Below are 10,658 nucleotides of genomic sequence, written 5' to 3' on the forward strand. Positions count from 1 at the left end.
CTCATCGTGGGATCGACCCGATACATATCCTACATTACGATTTCGGCCTGTATACTTGCAGTCAACGAGTATAAAATCGGATTTAAACTTGCATTGATATAAAAATTCCGTCGAGTTTTTGGCGTCGTTGCTTGGGAGCGGCAATATTAGGGCCTAATCATCTCTATTAATTTAGATATTTTCATTGTTTTTATTCAAGTTGTTTATAGTTGATTTTAATAATTAAAACTGTAAAATTTCTCTTGTTTTTATTTGTAGTGTATGCACCGATCAAATCGAGAAGTTGAACTTTTCGATCCTGAAATTGAGAGGACACTACGGAGACAAAGGAGGAATACACCACATCAAGAGGAACAAGAGGTTTGGCAGCCGATAGAAGAAATCTTGATAGAATTACCATTTGAAGAAGAAATGGCGGAAAATGAACCAAATAGGTGAATTCTACGAGATTTTGTTTTACCGGAAACACAAGGTTCTTAAACTAGCATTTAAGGCCAACGGTAAATGCCAATAATTTTGAGATTAAACCATCACTGATTCAAATGGTACAACAATCTCAATATAGAGGTAATGCTACCGAAGATCCAAATTCTCACTTGTCAAAATTTCTTGAAATCTGTGATACAATTAAATTTAATGGTGTTAGTGATGATGCAATTAAACTTCGATTGTTTCCATTTTCGCTAAGGGACAAGGCCAAAGTTTGGCTACAATCTCATCCTCGTAACACTTTTACAACTTGGGCTAAATTAGCTAAGAATTTTCTTAATAAATTCTTTCCACCTGAAAAAACTGCTAAACTCAGAATGGATATAACTAGTTTCTCTCAACAGAAAGGAGAGACATTGAATGAAACTTGGGAGCGCTATCGGAAATTGCAACAAAGATGTCCTCATCATGGTCTACCAGATTGGCTAGTAGTCCAAACATTTTACAATGGTCTCACCTATCCAACAAAGACGCATGTAGATGCGGCAGCGGGAGGAGTACCAATGGGCAAACGAACGAGGTAATACAAGGAGAACCGTAGGTATGCTTGAAGTAGATACCTCTGATTTTATAAGTTAAGAAATTAATATGGTCAATAAGTGTCATACTTTTGTCATGATTATTCTTTAGAGGGAATTTTATTACTTCTCTATATATATAATTATATTAAAAAAACAAAAAAAAAAGAGTTATTCTACTCCAATGGTTCTTGTACTTAGTAATCGGGAGTCTTCATCTACAAATGTCAACTTTCGCGTAAAACGGTACTTGAATTAAGAGTATGAAAAGCAACTTGAGTATGTGAAATGTTAAGTAACCGGCTGTTTTCATCTAAAAATGTCGATCTTCGCGTCAAAAGGTATTTTTCACAACTTAAATAGTATTTAACGCTTAATATATATATATATATATATATAAAAGAAAACAGAATATAAATCCCTCTTTAAAAAAAATAAGAAGTTGATCATGAGATTAGTTAGTATTTTTATTGACTATATGAGTTGCTTGCTTGTGAAATTAGGTAAAAATGAGAAATTGAGTTCAATTAGCAAAATTATGGTATACTTGACTCTTCTTTGTTTGATATTATGAGTACTTGAAGTTAATGGAAAGATCATATAAGGGTTATTTACCTTGATTCAAGAAAATGAAGTTGAAATGCTACATATGTTTATTTTCAATTTTTCGATCATTGATGGTTGGAATTTTATATTGCTTGAGGACAAACAATGATTTAAGTGTGGGGGTATTTGATAAGAGTTTATTTTATGTATTTTTAAGTACATTTTATTAGTTAATTTTGGTTTGATTATTTAGTTGTATAACTAAAATAACTAGGTTTTGGTAAAAATATACAACTTTTGTAAAAGTGGCTAATATGGCATTTCTATTGATTTTAATGGTAAAAACTTCATTTTCTTGCAGGTTAATGATCCAATCACCAAAGGATGTCAAATGAGGTGAAAAGTAGATAATTGGTGATGAATGCAAGTGGTAAAAAAGAGAAATGAAGTGAAAAACGTTTAAGTGAAGAAGTGCGGTTCAAGACAGTTTTGACACTCTTTGGTATTTCAACTATATCTGGAGCTATACTTATCGGATTGAGGTGAGCTTTATACCATTTTAAAGCTAAGAAAGAGACCTACAATTGTTATGAAGACATCAAAATCCAATTCTGCTGTTTTCATGGACAAAAAGTCAGAATACAGAAGCTGCACTCTGTGGTCGAAAATCGAAACAGGGGTTTGACCAGGTGATAGTATTTCGATCATATCTCAGGCTACAAAGTTCCGATATAGATGATTCTTGAAGCATTGTAAAGTAACTCAAAGGGCTACAATTTTTGTGTTTTGCACAAAAGCTAGTTCGGCCTTCATCATAGAGAAAATCGCAGTTGAACCAAGGCCAAGTTGAAAACGCGAGTTGATGCCGCGTTTTGTGTAGTCGCATTTTGTGGCCGAAAAGCTGCAAATTGCTCAGCCATTTCTCTTGTATTCATACTACTTTCCAGCCATAAGCTGCAAGGGAATTCGGTGCACATGCTTCAGAAGACAAAAGGACAAGAAAGGTGGCTTATTTTCTAGTAAAAAACATTGGTTATTGACTATTCTAACAAAATTGAGATTTGGGAATCAAAAGGTGGAATTGGACTTCGAAAAATGGAGCTCTTGAGCAGTTTTTATGCAGAGACATTGGGAGAGGTCTGGACATCCATGCGTAGCCAGATTTTCTGATAGCAAATTCTCTCTAGCTAGCAAATATTGAATAGAGAGACATACGGGAGAAACTTGGAGTGCAGAGATGTAGCTCTTGCATTTTCTGAGTAGTAGGATAGTTTAGTTTAGAATAGTGTAGCTCTTCCATTCTTGTATATTAGCTAGATTATGATGAAAATGGAGATGAAGAAAGAGAAGTTGAAACTCAAGTGACATGGGTTATCTCTTCTCCAACTCTTTATCTTTTGTATTGGATTCTTAAATATGGTTAATATGCAAGTTTTGGATTTTGTGTTTATTATGTGTATTTATCGTTTATGCCTTGAGTTTGGTTGAACTTTCTAGGATTGTTAGTGTTTATTATTTGTCTATTTGAGTGCTATAATTTGAGCAAGTTATTTAGCACTTTAGCTCTTTAAATCATGATTAATCTGGTACCATTAAGTATGATTATCTAAGGTGTTGTTTCTGCAATGAAAATTGAGATTTAACACTAGTTCAAGAAGTGCTAAACATAGGGAGTACACTCACGAAAGTAGAGGTGCACCTATGTGGTTTTTAGTGATTCATTTCATGTAATTTCACCGAAGAAATGAACTTGTAGCTAATTTCATAACCATGAGAATTGGTGTGGATTAGTTATAAGTATAATTGATTTACTACGAAAGTAGGATTCAAATGCATAAGGAAATTACACCATAACTAGCCTAGATGTAGTACTAATTGATCCAAATATAGCACTTGCATGAGTAGTTAGGGATACCACAACCTAAGGAGCTTTTATTTGTTATTTTGTATAATTTCAGTAGGTTAAATTTGTTATAATTCATTGATAGTCTAAATAATAGAGAAGCTTTAGTAATACTGGTAATTGTTCACTCTTCCCTGTGGAATCGACCCGATATATACCCTAAACTACTAGTTGACCTGTATTTTTGCAGTGAACGGATGTAATTCGGTTTTTTATAACTTGTACGTATATTAAAATACCCGTTATTTGGCACTAGACTACATTCATCAAAGAATATTTTTGCTCGCAACCACTAATTTAAAAAAAATCGTCACAGATTTTTGGGTTAATATTGTCAGGAAATCAAATGTATCATCAATGGCATCTCCAAATCTAATACTAATCTATTCTTGATTGGGTTTGAACTCAATACAACATTTTCTCAAATTCCTCCTATTTATTTTTAATACTTCAAGATGTGACTGGGAAAATCAACTTTTTGCTTCATTTGGATTGAAAAATTTGATGAAAGATATAAAATCCATCTAAATCACTCTAATTGTTTTGATTGCTTAACAGAAATTTAGATTTATAATACACCAACTATTAAATATATTTTAAATACTAAAATAATTGATAATTTACAAATTTAAATACCTCCTAAATAATATAAACATTATGAAAGATTTGAGAGAATTTCAAATCTTTCATTAAAACCCTCAATCCTAATGCAGTCTTTAAGTAGTTCAAAAATCCAATTTTTCTACAAGTTAAAACTTAGGATAACCATCAACACTCAATAGGACTAATTTTTAATTAATTTCGAATGCCTAGTCTTTGTCCGTCCTTTTCATTTTTTTCCTGTTGTTTTTATTACTTCGGAAAACAAACGAATAAGTAAGAATTTCTTTACACACTTACTGACAGGTGTCGAGCCTGTGCAATAATAAATACCTATTCGAAAAAAATACAAATTTTGTATATAGCGATGAGTAAGGTCGAATCCACAGGGACTGGGGATAATTCGTTTCTTCCAGAGTCCGAAGTATGGGGGGTTTTTGGAGAATATAAAATAACTAATTAACTAACTAATGAAACAACTGACAGAAATAAATAGGAATTAATCAATAACCAATACGACTCTAGCCAAAGGTGCAACTTTTCAGATACGGTTCATTCATCTGATCATCGATGCAAAGATAATTCAATTACTCATTAATAGATTGGTTATAGTTGTCATACACACGATAAACAACCAGTCTTTCCTTACTTTTTCGATAGTCAAGGTACGACCGTTGACTATTTCTCTGACCAAGAAACAACTCTAAGTACGACCGAAGGATTTAATTCCTCGATTGCACTAATAATTAAAAAAACCCAATCCTAACCAACAAACACGCTACGAGGGTTCGTTTAAGTTAGATCATACATTTCCCTAACATGAAATCAATCACGCTAGTCGCCACTGGTATTAATCAATTGAATAATTACGGATTCAATCAATTAATATGACAGTAGATTATTAGGTTAATTCGAATATCAGGCCCTTGACATTCAAATAACATAACAAGCATAAGCAATTAAATCAGGAAACGTACGAATACCAATGAATAAAAGAAATAAATAAAATAATTCGATCTCACAGATGTTTGGAACCAAATCCTCAAATTGACCTTCGACTAGAAAAGAAACTTAGTTGTGCATCACCAATTGAAGCACTTCACACCAGTATTTCATCATAAGAACTAACGAAAGAAAAGAAAATATACTGCCCATCATCGAGAAGAACAAAAAATGTTTTTCACTGTCTCTTGTGGCCGAAAAGAAGGAAAAGAATCCAACTCCTAGTCTTCGGCTCACTTTTTCATTCCCCATAGAAGTAGTAATCACGCGGGATCCGGCTTTTGATCTTCCTATTTTCTAGCTTTCTAAAACGCATTCAACTTCTTCCCTCACAATCCGTAGTGATTGATTCCAAAGAAATCTCCTACGATAGGAAAACTAACTTCCTAAAAGATAGCAAAACAAAGCGCTTAAAAGTCTCTTAAACCAACCCAATTACTAATTAGAAACTTGGCAGATAATATCATCTTCCAGTTATAATGACGACTCCCACTTGAATTATGATACTGCCCTGCATAGAATCCCACACACTCCGGACTTGATTGATGTCTTCTCACGCGTCCACACTTACTTGGAGGAAAATCTTCTAAAAATTGCTATTTCTGCACTTTCCTTCTCCAATTGGCTAAACATCCCCTAAACATAAAATTCAAACAAAACATGTCCATTAATGCAAATCCAATCCAATAAGAAAGGAAATTATAACAAAGTTAATGTTAAATTAGCGTTCTATCAATTTCCCCCACACTTAAACCATGCTTGTCCTCAAGCATGAGAACAACAAATCAAACGATCAAATTCAAACAATGGCTATTGTTAAAATCTTCTATTGCCAAGATACAATTAAAACATATGTCAAGTATTAGTGGCAATTTTCAAGACATATCTCTCCAGTTAACTTTCAAGATCAAGAACTCTTTCAAATTATGACTAACTAATCTAAGAATATAAAATATTCAACCAGCATCCATAAGCAAATGGTTCGACTATTAAGCAAAATCTCAACATTAAAATTCATGAATCAGCAGGCTAACAATTCATTCAAATACTTTTACATTTTTCACTATTAACACATTTTTTTCTAAAATATCCCCACACTTGATTTATTTTTTTTTCAGGGAGAATGCTTAGTTTTTAGCCATTCAAGCGTTTTGACGTGAACTCCGACATTGGCCAAATGAAGGAGCCCAGTTACTCAGCCATCATCGCTTAAAAACCACATACTCATAGCTACCGTCGCTTTTTGACGCGAAAGTCGACACTTGTGGTGAAAACTTCTGGTTACTAGGCAACGATACTAGCGGAGTATAGCCTAATACTATTCATAAATAAGCACCAAAAATAAATTTAAATACCACACAAACCCGCTTCGTTTCTTAAATATGGAGAACTAAGATTAATAGTTGAACCAATTTGCATAAAAAAATTGCTAGACAAATATTTACAATACTTAGAGAAGTTTAACAAAAAGTGCAAAAGTCACAAAATCTCAAATATTCATAAAAAAGATACCCTTAAACTCAACCATGTCTTACTTAACACCTTAGAGTGTAAAATCTTAGCAATAGAAAATTTTGAGATATCTAACCATCGTTAAACAGGAACAATCACAAATATGTACAAAGATAGGCAAAAATTGGATAAAATTTGACTAAGTAAAACAAAAAATTCCAACAAAAATACCTACACTTGCACTTTTTCAATAAAATACCAATATACTACTCCCCCCACACCTAAATCTTACATTGTCCCTAATGTAATAGATAAAAAATATAATATGAAACAAAAGGGACAACAAAACTTCCCTGAGCACGTAATAGAGGGTCTCGAGCAGCTATGGCATAGATGAAATTGGTCGGTTCTTCCTTTTATCCTTTGTTTGAGCAGAGATGTGAATAGGCAGTGAGGGACTGAGGAGAGGGAGAGCGCCGGCGGTGAACGATGGCTAGTAGCGGGGGCTGAACGAAGACGGCGGCTGGAGCGAGCTGGGAAGGTGCTCGGTGCAGTGGCGACAGAGCAGCGACGGACAGCAAAGCGGGAGAAGGCAGCAGCAGGAAAGGGGGGGAAAGGGAAAGAAAGAAAGAAAAAGAATGAAAAAGAGAAGAAAGAAGTAGAACCTTTTTTTTTGAATAAAGGAACCCTTGTGTTAGGCGTGGGCATGCCTAACTGCCTTCGAGTCTTCTGACCAACCGTCTGAAATTAAGATCCTTAAGCGTGACCACCTGGCGTGGGCACGCCTAACTATTGGAGAGTCTTCTGACCAATTTTCAGAAATTGAGTTCCTTAAGCGTAACCACTTGGCGTGGGCATGCCTAACTACTATAGAGTCTTCTGACCACAGACGAAAATTGTCTCCCTTAAGCGTGACCATTTGGCGTGGGCACTTCTAACTATTGGAGAGTCTTTTGACCGCAGAAAAATACTTGCATTCCTTAGGTTTGCCTACTAGATGCGGGCACGCCCAACTACCAGCTTCCTGCCACAAAAGCAACAAATCACTAAATGTAACTAATACTTAACAAAAACTCCAAAAATATAAGGAAACTAAAACAAAGGCCTTGGGTTGCCTCCCAAGTAGCGTTTTTCTTTAATGTCTTTGGCTTGACATTGCCATGTTTATTCACGGAGGATAAAATCGTGTAACTCGTTTCAATGCTTCATCTTCTATATAATCCTGATAGCTCTCGTAAATAGAGTAATTTTTGAGCACACGAGCTACGGTCTTCCATGGATTAGTAGATGGCACCAAACAAACAAGTAATGACTTTAATTCTTCACTCACTCCTCCATTACGAGCACTTGTTGGTTCAAGATATTTTGCCATCGTGACTCTTAACTTATTCCTGTCATGAAACTCAAAATCTTCTGGTATAATAAAATCAATTTCACTAACAGGAATTAAAGAATAAAAGTTAGGAAAATATTGATTAAGAAATGGAGGAGATGTCACCGTATTTGGAGATTGTTCACTGGATTCATTTACTTGTACCATTTGATATTGGGGTCTCATTTCTTGCACTTCAACTTTCTTTTCAACTGCATCTTTAGATCTTTCTTCTTGAAATTCTCGCAGTACCATGTCATTTGTTAGGGTAATTGCACTCTCATCTTTCTCATGGTCGATAATAGTTTGTGAGGGCAATTCTTCACTCATTCGAGAAGTCAATTGCGTTATCCTAGATGTCAATTGATCTATTTGATCTGCCAGGTTACGCATTCTTGCTTGTGTCTCCTGATGAAAATCCATTGTCTCTTGATGACAATTCATTGTCTCCTGTTAAAGTTGATGTGTGTTAGCAGCTATTGATTTTATCATTTCTTCAAGAGACATACCTGACATGGATGATGGCTGTTGAGACTCTTGCTGTTGAAAATCCATTGGCCCGGTCGCATAATTAAAATTGGAATCATCTCACCATCCTTGATCATACCCGTTTGAATAAGGGTCATACCACATTTGATATTGAGGTGAAAAATCTCCAAAAGTATCGATTGGAACACTTAGACCATCTTGAAATTCAGGGCATATGTCGGTTGAATGATCTGAGACAAAATAAGTTTCACAATTTTGCAACAGCCAATTGATCATTAGAAAAAGCACGAGTCTCATAACCCCTTCTAGAAATAAAATCCAGTCTATCACCAAAATACGAAATGTTAGCAGCCATAAACTATATAAAAATAATAATAATAATAAGAGAAAAAAATAAAAAAAAATGAAAACAAGATGAACTCAAAAAGAAACAAATTAATCAGGCACCAGTCCCCGGCAACGGCGCTAAAAATTGATAGGGGAGGCTAAGGAGGCTTGTGTGTTAGGGGTTAGTGGGTATACAGACCCAATTAGACCAAATGAGTGCTATAGCACTATTCTTAGATTTTTTTTTGCTGTAGGTGAGGTTTGAAACCTCACCTACCCTGGTGGCCACTCTTACGCCCCTCTTTCCTTTCTCCTCACGACCAAATTGTCAAAAATTTTCCCCTATTTCTCTCTCCCCTTTTCTCTTCCCCATCCTTTACCTGACACCCTCCTAGAAGTCATAGTGTTCGCTTACCATTGCACCTTAGAGCGCGCGGTCAGTGTTTACTAACTTTCCTCCTTCAATCCCCTCTCTTTATGGCCCTCCAACTTCATCCCTTCCCTCCATCGATCTTCATTAATATACTCGGGTAATTTGGTTTGTTCTTCTTTTCTTTTGTGATTTTATGGGCTAATATAATTCTTTTAATGTATCTTTTATAGTAAGTGAGAGGTTTTAAACCAAAAATCTCCTACTTGTCACCCTTCCTTTTTATTATCCAGTCCAACCCTTCCCCAGTGAGATGATAGAACTAGAAATATTTGTCTCATATGTATATACTTTAGTCGCGTAATCATTGTTGTTCTATTAATCTTTTTTTTGTGTTAAATAGCTCTATTATTTTTATTATCAAGTCGTGTTCAAGAATTTGTTGAACCAAAACCTGCTAATTATAGCAAGTTTCAAGATATATACAAATGTTATAGCAAGTTTCAAGATATATAGAAATGTGACTTAAGTACCTTGTTTTTCTAAGGCTTCCAGCCTTGGCTGAGGTTGATTTTGGGGACCATTTGATCATTTCATTGTTCCGTACAAGAGTTGAGCGCCAAAGGAAGACAAATTAATACGTCAAACGGGCATACAGATGAAGTTATGGGACGATATGGGCAGACAACTGAACCATATTGGACCACATATTCTCCATGTAGCCAAATACTCACTGGTCCTTGCCTTCCATTTCAAACTTGCATTATTCTCAGTTCTCATCTGTCATAATTTGATCTATTATATAGATGACGTACTATATGTTCGCTAAATGCTCAGACCGACCAATTTTGTTACGACCTTGGTTTCTTCTTCAAGGTCTCAAATGAAGCAAAATCACAATATTTCGTAGCATAACAGCACCAAGCAAATTGATTTGCTAGATGTTTTGTTGATTTCTTGAAATTTCTGTTTGGCATACACATAGTAGTTGCCTTATTGGCATACTAAACAAAGCTCAATAATTCCGAGTTTCCATACTTCATTATCCAAAGAAATGAAACATGTGTAGAGTTTTGCATCCCAGTCATAATTGGAGATAATGATGACAAACCATAAAGATACCTAACATTTGGTTTGAAAAATTCAGGATTTAAAAGTTTCTCCCAGAAACTACTAAATTTTAATCCATGCACCGCACTTAGGAGTTAGGAGTATATTCAGTACATTTCATTTGAAGAGAGAAAATGTGATCAGTAGAGTTGATTTGACTGGATACTTGAGAGAGAAATTTTTTTAGGGGAATTTTTTTAAACCAAAGTACATTAGTATCTTTGATTGCGTAAAGATATCCCATTTTTCTTTCAGTATAGCTTTAGTGGTGGTGAAATTTTTTTATCTTTATGTCGCAGTACTAAATTGTAAGTGTAAGGGAAAAATCGAATGCAAGGTGGCTAGTCTGAGAAAAGAATGTGCTAATACACATTTGCAATTTTAAATGGTCAGTCATAGTTTACCCCCTGAACTAGGGGATAATCTCATTTTACTTCCCAATATAATGGATGTTGTACTTTTTAGGGAGAATTGTAATTT

The 10,658-nt window shown here is 34.8% G+C and overlaps 1 non-coding gene across 1 annotated transcript; it reads right to left on the minus strand.

Annotated features, from left to right (window-relative positions):
* Nucleotides 1-797: 797 nt before the first annotated feature.
* LOC113759091 lies at nt 798-904 on the minus strand. The gene has a single exon (XR_003466970.1). It is a non-coding gene; the product is annotated as a small nucleolar RNA R71 (small nucleolar RNA).
* Between the last annotated feature and the right edge of the window lie 9,754 nt (nt 905-10,658).

The sequence above is a fragment of the Coffea eugenioides genome, unplaced genomic scaffold (genome assembly GCF_003713205.1).
Source record: "Coffea eugenioides isolate CCC68of unplaced genomic scaffold, Ceug_1.0 ScVebR1_910;HRSCAF=1669, whole genome shotgun sequence".
Classification (NCBI taxonomy): domain Eukaryota; kingdom Viridiplantae; phylum Streptophyta; class Magnoliopsida; order Gentianales; family Rubiaceae; genus Coffea; species Coffea eugenioides.